Source organism: Protomyctophum parallelum, assembly GCF_964188405.1.
Source record: "Protomyctophum parallelum genome assembly, chromosome: 20".
In the NCBI taxonomy this organism is placed as follows: Eukaryota; Metazoa; Chordata; class Actinopteri; order Myctophiformes; family Myctophidae; genus Protomyctophum; species Protomyctophum parallelum.
This window is the reverse complement of record NC_139718.1, coordinates 449,333-466,479: the sequence shown is the minus strand read 5'-3', so window position 1 is coordinate 466,479 and position 17,147 is coordinate 449,333. Positions and strand designations below refer to the sequence as shown.

Sequence of the window (17,147 nt, the reverse complement as noted above, 5' to 3'; positions counted from 1 at the left end):
ATAGGGTGACACACACAGCACCCTAAGGTGACACACACAGCACCCTAAGGTGACACACACAGCACCCTAAGGTGACACACACAGCACCCTAAGGTGACACACACAGCACCCTATAGGGTGACACAGCACCCACTGATGTGGGCCACGCACACATTTAACATCTTTATTTGCATTCAAATTCTACAAGGCATTTCTTGAACACAAACAATAGTGGATGCGCAAACTTGAGAAAACTCTACAACAAGTGCTTCAGGATACAGATCACGGGTACAGAAAGCATCGCCTTCTCCATATATGGCGACTGCCAATTATTGCAGACACTGAACACACACACACACACACACACAGCTCACATAACGTGGTATAAAACAGCGTCCTGACATGCAGAGTAACGTCAACAGTTATGATAATGATAAGTGATAAGTGTGATAATTATATCTAGATTATATCTATATAATAGGACATGTTCGTTAAATGGGATGTTCTTCTGACACAAAATTACTAATGATTAACTTTGATTGCTGACAGCCCACGCACGCACACATGTTTACACATACACACGCACACATGTTTACACATACACACGCACTCACGCATGTATACACATACACACACACGCACACATGTATACACACGCACGCATGCATACACATACATACACACGCACGCATGCATGTATACACATACATACACACGCACACACACGCATGTATACACAATACACATACACACTCTCACACACACACACACACACACACACACACACACTCTCTCTCTCTCTCTCTCTCTCTCTCTCTCTCTCTCTCTCTTAAGGAGGTGGAGTCCGGTAAACAGTAATTGCCTCAGGTTCTCCAGGGAGATTCACTCTCTGTGTCTCTCTCTCTCTCTCTCTCTCTCTCTCTCTCTCTCTCTCTCTCTCAGGTGCTCCAGAGAGATTTACTCTCACTCACTCTCTCTCTCTCTCTCTCTCTCTCTCTCTTTCTCTCTGTGTCTCTCTGTCTCTCTCTCTCAGGTGTTCTCAGGTGAGATTCACCCTCTCTCTCTCTCACAGCCTCTCTACGAGTGTCTACTAAAGGTGAGTCTTCTAAAATAAATGTACAGTCAGTCAGTGTGAAGTTTATGTTGATGCTTTGTGGTATAAATGTGTACAGTTTAGTTTACAGTCCGTTTACAGTGTGTGGTGTGCTGCTCATAGAAACCTCGTAGAAAGCATGCGTGAGTTGCATAACTTTTTACAACTCCACATGACGTGTGGGATAGTTTTACACTGTCAAAGTGCAGCCCTGAGGCCAGTGTAGACTACTCTCTAACCCTAACCCCAGTGTAGACTATTCTCTAACCCTAACCCCAGTATAGACTACTCTCTAACCTTAACCCCAGTGTAGACTATTCTCTAACCCTAACCCCAGTATAGACTACTCTCTAACCCTAACCCCAGTGTAGACTACTCTCTAACCCTAACCCCAGTGTAGACTATTCTCTAACCCTAACCCCAGTGTAGACTACTCTCTAACCCTAACCCCAGTGTAGACTACTCCCTAACCCTAACCCCAGTGTAGACTACTCTCTAACCCTAACCCCAGTGTAGACTACTCTCTAACCCTAACCCCAGTGTAGACTACTCCCTAACCCTAACCCCAGTGTAGACTATTCTCTAACCCTAACCCCAGTGTAGACTACTCTCTAACCCTAACCCCAGTGTAGACTACTCCCTAACCCTAACCCCAGTGTAGACTACTCTCTAACCCTAACCCCAGTGTAGACTACTCCCTAACCCTAACCCCAGTATAGACTACTCTCTAACCCTAACCCCAGTGTAGACTACTCTCTAACCCTAACCCCAGTGTAGACTACTCTCTAACCTTAACCCCAGTGTAGACTACTCCCTAACCCTAACCCCAGTGTAGACTACTCTCTAACCTTAACCCCAGTGTAGACTACTCCCTAACCCCAGTGTAGACTACTCTCTAACCTTAACCCCAGTGTAGACTACTCCCTAACCCCAGTGTAGACTACTCTCTAACCTTAACCCCAGTGTAGACTACTCCCTAACCCTAACCCCAGTGTAGACTACTCTCTAACCCTAACCCCAGTGTAGACTACTCTCTAACCTTAACCCCAGTGTAGACTATTCAGTTCTCCATGTTCTCTCCATGTCCTCCATGTTCATGTTCTCACCATGTCCTCTGTGTTCTCACCATGTCCTCTGTGTTCTCACCATGTCCTCCATGTCTTCCAGGCCAGCAGCAGAGATGAATACTCCAGGAGTGTGCATGAGCATCATGGAGGAGCGTAACAAGCAGGAGGGCCGAGGCAGCCTGTCCAACCCGGAGATGTTTCTCCAGCAGGACTACCGGCAGCTCACCCAGTACTGTCTGGCCCGCGGGGTCCGCTACATCGACGACATGTTCACCCCCGACCGCAACTCCATCGGCCAGGACCTGCTCAGCCCTACAGACCTGGCCAGGGTGGTGTGGATGAGACCCAGGGTAAGATCTATGGAATATAATGATGATATGAGTCTGAGACCCAGGGTAAGATCTATGGAATATAATGTTGATATGAGACCCAGGGTAAGATCTATGGAATATAAAACGTGGTTTTGACATCCTGTCTTGCTCTGTTTCAGAGCATTGTTCCAAACCCAGAGTTCATCGTAGAGGGAGTGTCCAGGTTTGACTTTGGCCAAGGCATAGTAGGTAAGTGAACTGAACTGTTAACCCATTGAGAACTGAGAACACATATCGCTATGTCAAGAGGGAGGGAAATAAAGCTGACTGCTGGCCCTTATCTTCTTGATGAGGGCCACAGGTGTTGAGCAGGCCATAGGTAGGGCACTTTAAGGGCCCTTTGGGCGTATCGGAGGGGCAGTCATATTGTGACTGCATTGTAAGTGTACTTTCAGTCATATTGTGACTGCATTGTAAGTGTACTTTCAGTCATATTGTGACTACATTGTAAGGCCTCTTTTAGACGGCGACGATCTCCATATAACACGTCAAAGTCCCGTTGCGTTCTCATTTTTTCTTACCCTTTACACGAGAACGCACACGTTATGATATGATGTGCTATTATGCTATACTGTCGCTAGGTGACGATAACGGGCTGCCAAATAGACAGGTCACCCACGTACAAGAAGAAGAAGCCCTTCACGCAAGCAGCGCAACACTGCTCTGGGCGCGCCACGGGATGGTATATATTTTATAATACATAAACGCTGCTGCCGAGGCTGCCGTCTATCACAAGGCTTTTTATTTACATCATGGTTTTACATTCACCATCGCTGATGAGCAGCACTTTGTAGGCGAGGAGGGAGGCTTGTTCAGGAACTCCATTATATCATAATGATATGGCTCTGCATCAATGTAATAAACATATGCGCTGTGAGCCAACGTGAGCCATGATGTCATAGGTTTTGCGGATTCACCGTTTTGCCTGTTTATATGGAGACCATAGGAAATCAGAGAACTGCTGGTTTATTATAATTATGTATTATTATCCAATCAGGGAACTGCTGGTTTATTATATTTATGTATTATTATCCAATCAGGGAACTGCTGGTTTCTGGCGTCCATCGGAGCTCTGACGTTCCAGAACCACATCCTGGAGCAGGTGGTTCCTCTGGAGCAGAGCTTTGACCAGGACTACTGTGGACTGTTCCACTTCAGGGTAAGTCTCCCCCCTCTGTTTATACTGTAGACTGTTCCACTTCAGGGTAACACCCCCCTCTGTTTATACTGTAGACTGTTCCACTTCAGGGTAACACCCCCCTCTGTTTATACTGTAGACTGTTCCACTTCAGGGTAACACCCCCCCCCCCCCGTTTATACTGTAGACTGTTCCACTTCAGGGTAACACCCTGTTCATACTGTAGACTGTTCCACTTCAGGGTAACACCCTGTTTATACTGTAGACTGTTCCACTTCAGGGTAACACTCTGTTTATACTGTAGACTGTTCCACTTCAGGGTAACACCCCCCTCTGTTTATACTGTAGACTGTTCCACTTCAGGGTAACACTCTGTTTATACTGTAGACTGTTCCACTTCAGGGTAACACCCTGTTTATACTGTAGACTGTTCCACTTCAGGGTAACACTCTGTTCATACTGTAGACTGTTCCACTTCAGGGTAACACTCTGTTTATACTGTAGACTGTTCCACTTCAGGGTAACACTCTGTTTATACTGTAGACTGTTCCACTTCAGGGTAACACTCTGTTTATACTGTGGACTGTTCCACTTCAGGGTAACACCCCCCCCTGTTTATACTGTAGACTGTTCCACTTCAGGGTAACACCCCCCCCTGTTTATACTGTAGACTGTTCCACTTCAGGGTAACACTCTGTTTATACTGTAGACTGTTCCACTTCAGGGTAACACCCCCCTCTGTTTATACTGTAGACTGTTCCACTTCAGGGTAACACCCCCCCCTGTTTATACTGTAGACTGTTCCACTTCAGGGTAACACTCTGTTTATACTGTAGACTGTTCCACTTCAGGGTAACACTCTGTTTATACTGTAGACTGTTCCACTTCAGGGTAACACCCCCCCCTGTTTATACTGTAGACTGTTCCACTTCAGGGTAACACCCTGTTTATACTGTAGACTGTTCCACTTCAGGGTAACACTCTGTTTATACTGTAGACTGTTCCACTTCAGGGTAACACCCCCCTCTGTTTATACTGTAGACTGTTCCACTTCAGGGTAACACACCCCCCCCCCGTTTATACTGTAGACTGTTCCACTTCAGGGTAACACTCTGTTTATACTGTAGACTGTTCCACTTCAGGGTAACACTCTGTTTATACTGTAGACTGTTCCACTTCAGGGTAACACTCTGTTCATACTGTAGACTGTTCCACTTCAGGGTAACACCCTGTTATACTGTAGACTGTGCCACTTCAGGGTAACACTCTGTTTATACTGTAGACTGTTCCACTTCAGGGTAACACCCCCCCCTGTTTATACTGTAGACTGTTCCACTTCAGGGTAACACCCCCCTGTTTATACTGTAGACTGTTCCACTTCAGGGTAACACTCTGTTCATACTGTAGACTGTTCCACTTCAGGGTAACACTCTGTTTATACTGTAGACTGTTCCACTTCAGGGTAACACCCTGTTTATACTGTAGACTGTTCCACTTCAGGGTAACACCCTGTTTATACTGTAGACTGTTCCACTTCAGGGTAACACTCTGTTTATACTGTAGACTGTTCCACTTCAGGGTAACACTCTGTTTATACTGTAGACTGTTCCACTTCAGGGTAACACTCTGTTTATACTGTAGACTGTTCCACTTCAGGGTAACACTCTGTTTATACTGTAGACTGTTCCACTTCAGGGTAACACCCTGTTTATACTGTAGACTGTTCCACTTCAGGGTAACACCCTGTTTATACTGTAGACTGTTCCACTTCAGGGTAACACTCTGTTTATACTGTAGACTGTTCCACTTCAGGGTAACACTCTGTTTATACTGTAGACTGTTCCACTTCAGGGTAACTCTCTGTTTATACTGTAGACTGTTCCACTTCAGGGTAACACTCTGTTTATACTGTAGACTGTTCCACTTCAGGGTAACACCCCCCTCTGTTTATACTGTAGACTGTTCCACTTCAGGGTAACACCCTGTTTATACTGTAGACTGTTCCACTTCAGGGTAACACTCTGTTTATACTGTAGACTGTTCCACTTCAGGGTAACACCCTGTTTATACTGTAGACTGTTCCACTTCAGGGTAACACTCTGTTTACTGTAGACTGTTCCCCTTCAGGGTAACACCCTGTTTATACTGTAGACTGTTCCACTTCAGGGTAACACTCTGTTTATACTGTAGACTGTTCCACTTCAGGGTAACACCCTGTTTATACTGTAGACTGTTCCACTTCAGGGTAACACTCTGTTTATACTGTAGACTGTTCCACTTCAGGGTAACACTCTGTTTATACTGTAGACTGTTCCACTTCAGGGTAACACTCTGTTTATACTGTAGACTGTTCCACTTCAGGGTAACACCCCCCCCTGTTTATACTGTAGACTGTTCCACTTCAGGGTAACACCCCCCCCTGTTCATACTGTAGACTGTTCCACTTCAGGGTAACACTCTGTTTATACTGTAGACTGTTCCACTTCAGGGTAACACTCTGTTTATACTGTAGACTGTTCCACTTCAGGGTAACACTCTGTTTATACTGTAGACTGTTCCACTTCAGGGTAACACCCCCCCCTGTTCATACTGTAGACTGTTCCACTTCAGGGTAACACCCTGTTTATACTGTAGACTGTTCCACTTCAGGGTAACACTCTGTTTATACTGTAGACTGTTCCACTTCAGGGTAACACTCTGTTTATACTGTAGACTGTTCCACTTCAGGGTAACACCCTGTTTATACTGTAGACTGTTCCACTTCAGGGTAACACCCTGTTTATACTGTAGACTGTTCCTCTTCAGGGTAACACTCTGTTTATACTGTAGACTGTTCCACTTCAGGGTAACACTCTGTTTATACTGTAGACTGTTCCACTTCAGGGTAACACTCTGTTTATACTGTAGACTGTTCCACTTCAGGGTAACACTCTGTTTATACTGTAGACTGTTCCACTTCAGGGTAACACTCTGTTTATACTGTAGACTGTTCCACTTCAGGGTAACACTCTGTTTATACTGTAGACTGTTCCACTTCAGGGTAACACTCTGTTTATACTGTAGACTGTTCCACTTCAGGGTAACACTCTGTTTATACTGTAGACTGTTCCACTTCAGGGTAACACTCTGTTTATACTGTAGACTGTTCCACTTCAGGGTAACACTCTGTTTATACTGTAGACTGTTCCACTTCAGGGTAACACCCTGTTTATACTGTAGACTGTTCCACTTCAGGGTAACACTCTGTTTATACTGTAGACTGTTCCACTTCAGGGTAACACTCTGTTTATACTGTAGACTGTTCCACTTCAGGGTAACACTCTGTTTATACTGTAGACTGTTCCACTTCAGGGTAACACCCTGTTTATACTGTAGACTGTTCCACTTCAGGGTAACACTCTGTTTATACTGTAGACTGTTCCACTTCAGGGTAACACTCTGTTTATACTGTAGACTAGAGCGTCGCAGTCCCGCCCCCTCGAAAGACCCGGAAAAGAAATCGCCGTTCATTTTCCTCATAGACTTTTCAGAAAGTATTTATTTAAAGACGTTTACGCCGCGGACAAAGACAACTCTTGTCGTGACACATCATGACAATAAACACAATGTTTTGGGCCAAACAAATAATTAGAAAGTAGAAAAAACGGCAGGTTACAACACTATTTTTGTTGTTTTTCTTCTTATAAATTATTTGATCGGCCCAAAACATTGTGTTCATTGTCATGATTTGTCACAATCCGAGTTGGCTTTGTCCGCGGCGTAACCGTCTTTAGAATAAATTCTTTAGGAAAAGCCTATGGAGAAAATGAATGGAGAACCATTTCCTGGGCCACTCGTTGTTCTGAAAGGGGGAGGGACTGCGACGCTCTATTGTAAGAGTCCACAGTAGTAGAAACGGTAACAAGACTACTCGCCCCGTTTCTGTTTTCCTCCCAGAATGTTCCCCAGTGAGGGGTGGGAGAGGCTAGACAGCAGACGGCTGGACTTTGAATTTCTCTAACTATAAACTTTCATGACAGCAGAACAGCCTAAGTACAAATATAATTTATGAAAAGCTACTACAGTGAAGTCTGTTCACAGAAGTTGTTGTAGGATATGTGGGGATTATCTGACGAGGTACCATTTGAGGGGGCAAAACCTTACATATACTAAATAATACTAAATTGTTTATAGGTTCAATATAAGTCAAATAATATAGCCTTTCCACAGGAGTATCTTTTTATATTTTTCCAAAAAGAATACAAACAGCCAATAGCATATTACAAAGTTATCCCCCTCACTGGGGAAAGTTCCGGGAGGAAAAACGGGCACGCACCGGGGTGAGTAGTCCAGTATTCGTAGAAACGGGCGTGTTTATAGTGATTAAGGTCACCTACTGTACCTACTGTACACACAAGCTGAATTCAGGTCAAATGTGATGTTTTTGGCTACTAAGACCTCACAGAGTGTCAATGCAGAATGAAAGAGGATACGTCAAGCTTTCTCTACAGCTTATAGGACTGTTCTGTTATTTAATACAATCACATTATAGGACTGTTCTGTTATTTAATACAATCACATTATAGGACTGTTCTGTTATTTAATACAACCACATTATAGGACTGTTCTGTTATTTAATACAATCACATTATAGGACTGTTCTGTTATTTAATACAACCACATTATAGGACTGTTCTGTTATTTAATACAACCACATTATAGGACTGTTCTGTTATGTAATACAACCACATTATAGGACTGTTCTGTTATTTAATACAATCACATTATAGGACTGTTCTGTTATGTAATACAACCACATTATAGGACTGTTCTGTTATTTAATACAATCACATTATAGGACTGTTCTGTTATTTAATACAATCACATTATAGGACTGTTCTGTTATTTAATACAACCACATTATAGGACTGTTCTGTTATTTAATACAATCACATTATAGGACTGTTCTGTTATTTAATACAACCACATTATAGGACTGTTCTGTTATTTAATACAATCACATTATAGGACTGTTCTGTTATTTAATACAACCACATTATAGGACTGTTCTGTTATTTAATACAATCACATTATAGGACTGTTCTGTTATTTAATACAACCACATTATAGGACTGTTCTGTTATTTAATACAATCACATTATAGGACTGTTCTGTTATGTAATACAACCACATTATAGGACTGTTCTGTTATTTAATACAATCACATTATAGGACTGTTCTGTTATTTAATACAACCACATTATAGGACTGTTCTGTTATTTAATACAACCACATTATAGGACTGTTCTGTTATTTAATACAACCACATTATAGGACTGTTCTGTTATTTAATACAATCACATTATAGGACTGTTCTGTTATTTAATACAATCACATTATAGGACTGTTCTGTTATGTAATACAACCACATTATAGGACTGTTCTGTTATTTAATACAATCACATTATAGGACTGTTCTGTTATTTAATACAACCACATTATAGGACTGTTCTGTTATTTAATACAATCACATTATAGGACTGTTCTGTTATGTAATACAACCACATTATAGGACTGTTCTGTTATTTAATACAATCACATTATAGGACTGTTCTGTTATGTAATACAACCACATTATAGGACTGTTCTGTTATTTAATACAATCACATTATAGGACTGTTCTGTTATTTAATACAACCACATTATAGGACTGTTCTGTTATGTAATACAACCACATTATAGGACTGTTCTGTTATGTAATACAACCACATTATAGGACTGTTCTGTTATGTAATACAATCACATTATAGGACTGTTCTGTTATTTAATACAATCACATTATAGGACTGTTCTGTTATTTAATACAATCACATTATAGGACTGTTCTGTTATTTAATACAACCACATTATAGGACTGTTCTGTTATTTAATACAATCACATTATAGTACTGTTCTGTTATGTAATACAACCACATTATAGGACTGTTCTGTTATGTAATACAACCACATTATAGGACTGTTCTGTTATGTAATACAATCACATTATAGGACTGTTCTGTTATTTAATACAATCACATTATAGGACTGTTCTGTTATTTAATACAACCACATTATAGGACTGTTCTGTTATTTAATACAACCACATTATAGGACTGTTCTGTTATTTAATACAATCACATTATAGGACTGTTCTGTTATTTAATACAACCACATTATAGGACTGTTCTGTTATTTAATACAATCACATTATAGGACTGTTCTGTTATTTAATACAACCACATTATAGGACTGTTCTGTTATTTAATACAACCACATTATAGGACTGTTCTGTTATGTAATACAACCACATTATAGGACTGTTCTGTTATTTAATACAATCACATTATAGGACTGTTCTGTTATGTAATACAACCACATTATAGGACTGTTCTGTTATTTAATACAACCACATTATAGGACTGTTCTGTTATTTAATACAACCACATTATAGGACTGTTCTGTTATTTAATACAATCACATTATAGGACTGTTCTGTTATTTAATACAACCACATTATAGGACTGTTCTGTTATGTAATACAACCACATTATAGGACTGTTCTGTTATTTAATACAACCACATTATAGGACTGTTCTGTTATTTAATACAACCACATTATAGGACTGTTCTGTTATGTAATACAATCACATTATAGGACTGTTCTGTTATTTAATACAACCACATTATAGGACTGTTCTGTTATTTAATACAACCACATTATAGGACTGTTCTGTTATTTAATACAATCACATTATAGGACTGTTCTGTTATTTAATACAATCACATTATAGGACTGTTCTGTTATTTAATACAACCACATTATAGGACTGTTCTGTTATTTAATACAATCACATTATAGGACTGTTCTGTTATTTAATACAACCACATTATAGGACTGTTCTGTTATGTAATACAACCACATTATAGGACTGTTCTGTTATTTAATACAATCACATTATAGGACTGTTCTGTTATTTAATACAATCACATTATAGGACTGTTCTGTTATGTAATACAACCACATTATAGGACTGTTCTGTTATTTAATACAACCACATTATAGGACTGTTCTGTTATGTAATACAACCACATTATAGGACTGTTCTGTTATGTAATACAACCACATTATAGGACTGTTCTGTTATTTAATACAATCACATTATAGGACTGTTCTGTTATTTAATACAATCACATTATAGGACTGTTCTGTTATGTAATACAATCACATTATAGGACTGTTCTGTTATTTAATACAATCACATTATAGGACTGTTCTGTTATTTAATACAATCACATTATAGGACTGTTCTGTTATGTAATACAACCACATTATAGGACTGTTCTGTTATTTAATACAATCACATTATAGGACTGTTCTGTTATTTAATACAATCACATTATAGGACTGTTCTGTTATTTAATACAATCACATTATAGGACTGTTCTGTTATTTAATACAATCACATTATAGGACTGTTCTGTTATTTAATACAACCACATTATAGGACTGTTCTGTTATTTAATACAATCACATTATAGGACTGTTCTGTTATGTAATACAACCACATTATAGGACTGTTCTGTTATTTAATACAATCACATTATAGGACTGTTCTGTTATGTAATACAACCACATTATAGGACTGTTCTGTTATTTAATACAATCACATTATAGGACTGTTCTGTTATTTAATACAACCACATTATAGGACTGTTCTGTTATGTAATACAACCACATTATAGGACTGTTCTGTTATGTAATACAACCACATTATAGGACTGTTCTGTTATGTAATACAACCACATTATAGGACTGTTCTGTTATTTAATACAATCACATTATAGGACTGTTCTGTTATGTAATACAATCACATTATAGGACTGTTCTGTTATGTAATACAACCACATTATAGGACTGTTCTGTTATTTAATACAATCACATTATAGGACTGTTCTGTTATGTAATACAATCACATTATAGGACTGTTCTGTTATTTAATACAATCACATTATAGGACTGTTCTGTTATGTAATACAACCACATTATAGGACTGTTCTGTTATTTAATACAATCACATTATAGGACTGTTCTGTTATGTAATACAACCACATTATAGGACTGTTCTGTTATTTAATACAATCACATTATAGGACTGTTCTGTTATTTAATACAATCACATTATAGGACTGTTCTGTTATTTAATACAACCACATTATAGGACTGTTCTGTTATTTAATACAATCACATTATAGGACTGTTCTGTTATGTAATACAACCACATTATAGGACTGTTCTGTTATTTAATACAATCACATTATAGGACTGTTCTGTTATGTAATACAACCACATTATAGGACTGTTCTGTTATTTAATACAATCACATTATAGGACTGTTCTGTTATTTAATACAACCACATTATAGGACTGTTCTGTTATGTAATACAACCACATTATAGGACTGTTCTGTTATGTAATACAACCACATTATAGGACTGTTCTGTTATGTAATACAACCACATTATAGGACTGTTCTGTTATTTAATACAATCACATTATAGGACTGTTCTGTTATGTAATACAATCACATTATAGGACTGTTCTGTTATGTAATACAACCACATTATAGGACTGTTCTGTTATTTAATACAATCACATTATAGGACTGTTCTGTTATGTAATACAATCACATTATAGGACTGTTCTGTTATTTAATACAATCACATTATAGGACTGTTCTGTTATTTAATACAATCACATTATAGGACTGTTCTGTTATGTAATACAACCACATTATAGGACTGTTCTGTTATTTAATACAATCACATTATAGGACTGTTCTGTTATTTAATACAACCACATTATAGGACTGTTCTGTTATTTAATACAATCACATTATAGGACTGTTCTGTTATGTAATACAACCACATTATAGGACTGTTCTGTTATTTAATACAATCACATTATAGGACTGTTCTGTTATTTAATACAATCACATTATAGGACTGTTCTGTTATGTAATACAACCACATTATAGGACTGTTCTGTTATTTAATACAATCACATTATAGGACTGTTCTGTTATGTAATACAACCACATTATAGGACTGTTCTGTTATTTAATACAATCACATTATAGGACTGTTCTGTTATGTAATACAACCACATTATAGGACTGTTCTGTTATTTAATACAATCACATTATAGGACTGTTCTGTTATTTAATACAACCACATTATAGGACTGTTCTGTTATGTAATACAACCACATTATAGGACTGTTCTGTTATGTAATACAACCACATTATAGGACTGTTCTGTTATGTAATACAATCACATTATAGGACTGTTCTGTTATTTAATACAATCACATTATAGGACTGTTCTGTTATTTAATACAATCACATTATAGGACTGTTCTGTTATTTAATACAACCACATTATAGGACTGTTCTGTTATTTAATACAATCACATTATAGTACTGTTCTGTTATGTAATACAACCACATTATAGGACTGTTCTGTTATGTAATACAACCACATTATAGGACTGTTCTGTTATGTAATACAACCACATTATAGGACTGTTCTGTTATGTAATACAATCACATTATAGGACTGTTCTGTTATTTAATACAATCACATTATAGGACTGTTCTGTTATTTAATACAATCACATTATAGGACTGTTCTGTTATTTAATACAATCACATTATAGGACTGTTCTGTTATTTAATACAACCACATTATAGGACTGTTCTGTTATTTAATACAACCACATTATAGGACTGTTCTGTTATTTAATACAACCACATTATAGGACTGTTCTGTTATGTAATACAACCACATTATAGGACTGTTCTGTTATTTAATACAATCACATTATAGGACTGTTCTGTTATGTAATACAACCACATTATAGGACTGTTCTGTTATTTAATACAACCACATTATAGGACTGTTCTGTTATTTAATACAACCACATTATAGGACTGTTCTGTTATTTAATACAATCACATTATAGGACTGTTCTGTTATTTAATACAACCACATTATAGGACTGTTCTGTTATTTAATACAATCACATTATAGGACTGTTCTGTTATTTAATACAACCACATTATAGGACTGTTCTGTTATTTAATACAACCACATTATAGGACTGTTCTGTTATGTAATACAACCACATTATAGGACTGTTCTGTTATTTAATACAATCACATTATAGGACTGTTCTGTTATTTAATACAATCACATTATAGGACTGTTCTGTTATTTAATACAATCACATTATAGGACTGTTCTGTTATTTAATACAATCACATTATAGGACTGTTCTGTTATTTAATACAATCACATTATAGGACTGTTCTGTTATGTAATACAACCACATTATAGGACTGTTCTGTTATTTAATACAACCACATTATAGGACTGTTCTGTTATGTAATACAACCACATTATAGGACTGTTCTGTTATGTAATACAACCACATTATAGGACTGTTCTGTTATTTAATACAATCACATTATAGGACTGTTCTGTTATTTAATACAATCACATTATAGGACTGTTCTGTTATGTAATACAATCACATTATAGGACTGTTCTGTTATTTAATACAATCACATTATAGGACTGTTCTGTTATGTAATACAATCACATTATAGGACTGTTCTGTTATTTAATACAACCACATTATAGGACTGTTCTGTTATTTAATACAACCACATTATAGGACTGTTCTGTTATTTAATACAATCACATTATAGGACTGTTCTGTTATTTAATACAATCACATTATAGGACTGTTCTGTTATTTAATACAATCACATTATAGGACTGTTCTGTTATTTAATACAATCACATTATAGTACTGTTCTGTTATTTAATACAACCACATTATAGGACTGTTCTGTTATTTAATACAATCACATTATAGGACTGTTCTGTTATTTAATACAATCACATTATAGGACTGTTCTGTTATGTAATACAATCACATTATAGTACTGTTCTGTTATGTAATACAACCACATTATAGGACTGTTCTGTTATTTAATACAATCACATTATAGGACTGTTCTGTTATTTAATACAATCACATTATAGGACTGTTCTGTTATTTAATACAATCACATTATAGGACTGTTCTGTTATTTAATACAACCACATTATAGGACTGTTCTGTTATTTAATACAATCACATTATAGGACTGTTCTGTTATTTAATACAATCACATTATAGGACTGTTCTGTTATTTAATACAATCACATTATAGTACTGTTCTGTTATGTAATACAACCACATTATAGGACTGTTCTGTTATTTAATACAATCACATTATAGGACTGTTCTGTTATTTAATACAATCACATTATAGGACTGTTCTGTTATGTAATACAACCACATTATAGGACTGTTCTGTTATTTAATACAACCACATTATAGGACTGTTCTGTTATTTAATACAATCACATTATAGGACTGTTCTGTTATTTAATACAATCACATTATAGGACTGTTCTGTTATTTAATACAACCACATTATAGGACTGTTCTGTTATTTAATACAATCACATTATAGTACTGTTCTGTTATGTAATACAACCACATTATAGGACTGTTCTGTTATTTAATACAATCACATTATAGGACTGTTCTGTTATTTAATACAATCACATTATAGGACTGTTCTGTTATTTAATACAATCACATTATAGGACTGTTCTGTTATTTAATACAATCACATTATAGGACTGTTCTGTTATTTAATACAACCACATTATAGGACTGTTCTGTTATTTAATACAATCACATTATAGGACTGTTCTGTTATTTAATACAATCACATTATAGTACTGTTCTGTTATTTAATACAATCACATTATAGGACTGTTCTGTTATGTAATACAATCACATTATAGGACTGTTCTGTTATGTAATACAACCACATTATAGGACTGTTCTGTTATGTAATACAACCACATTATAGGACTGTTCTGTTATGTAATACAACCACATTATAGGACTGTTCTGTTATTTAATACAATCACATTATAGGACTGTTCTGTTATTTAATACAATCACATTATAGGACTGTTCTGTTATGTAATACAATCACATTATAGGACTGTTCTGTTATTTAATACAATCACATTATAGGACTGTTCTGTTATTTAATACAATCACATTATAGGACTGTTCTGTTATTTAATACAATCACATTATAGGACTGTTCTGTTATTTAATACAATCACATTATAGGACTGTTCTGTTATTTAATACAACCACATTATAGGACTGTTCTGTTATTTAATACAATCACATTATAGGACTGTTCTGTTATTTAATACAATCACATTATAGGACTGTTCTGTTATTTAATACAATCACATTATAGTACTGTTCTGTTATTTAATACAATCACATTATAGGACTGTTCTGTTATTTAATACAATCACATTATAGGACTGTTCTGTTATGTAATACAATCACATTATAGGACTGTTCTGTTATGTAATACAACCACATTATAGGACTGTTCTGTTATGTAATACAACCACATTATAGGACTGTTCTGTTATGTAATACAACCACATTATAGGACTGTTCTGTTATTTAATACAATCACATTATAGGACTGTTCTGTTATTTAATACAATCACATTATAGGACTGTTCTGTTATGTAATACAATCACATTATAGGACTGTTCTGTTATTTAATACAATCACATTATAGGACTGTTCTGTTATTTAATACAATCACATTATAGGACTGTTCTGTTATTTAATACAACCACATTATAGGACTGTTCTGTTATGTAATACAACCACATTATAGGACTGTTCTTTTATTTAATACAATCACATTATAGGACTGTTCTGTTATTTAATACAATCACATTATAGGACTGTTCTGTTATTTAATACAATCACATTATAGGACTGTTCTGTTATTTAATACAATCACATTATAGGACTGTTCTGTTATTTAATACAATCACATTATAGGACTGTTCTGTTATTTAATACAACCACATTATAGGACTGTTCTGTTATTTAATACAATCACATTATAGGACTGTTCTGTTATGTAATACAACCACATTATAGGACTGTTCTGTTATGTAATACAATCACATTATAGGACTGTTCTGTTATTTAATACAATCACATTATAGGACTGTTCTGTTATTTAATACAATCACATTATAGGACTGTTCTGTTATTTAATACAATCACATTATAGGACTGTTCTGTTATTTAATACAATCACATTATAGGACTGTTCTGTTATGTAATACAACCACATTATAGGACTGTTCTGTTATTTAATACAACCACATTATAGGACTGTTCTGTTATGTAATACAATCACATTATAGGACTGTTCTGTTATGTAATACAATCACATTATAGGACTGTTCTGTTATTTAATACAATCACATTACAGGACTGTTCTGTTATTTAATACAATCA

The 17,147-nt window shown here is 36.2% G+C and overlaps 1 pseudogene across 1 annotated transcript in view; it reads left to right on the top strand.

The window, feature by feature from the left end:
- Positions 1–946: 946 nt before the first annotated feature.
- The window catches only part of LOC310878475 (calpain-1 catalytic subunit-like), a 53,267-nt pseudogene continuing 37,066 nt past the window's right edge, over positions 947–17,147 (top strand). Inside the window, exons 1-4 of the transcript XR_014571100.1 lie at positions 947–1,075; positions 2,240–2,489; positions 2,630–2,699; positions 3,551–3,669. The product of XR_014571100.1 is annotated as a calpain-1 catalytic subunit-like (transcript). The remainder of the gene's footprint in view (positions 1,076–2,239; positions 2,490–2,629; positions 2,700–3,550; positions 3,670–17,147) is intronic.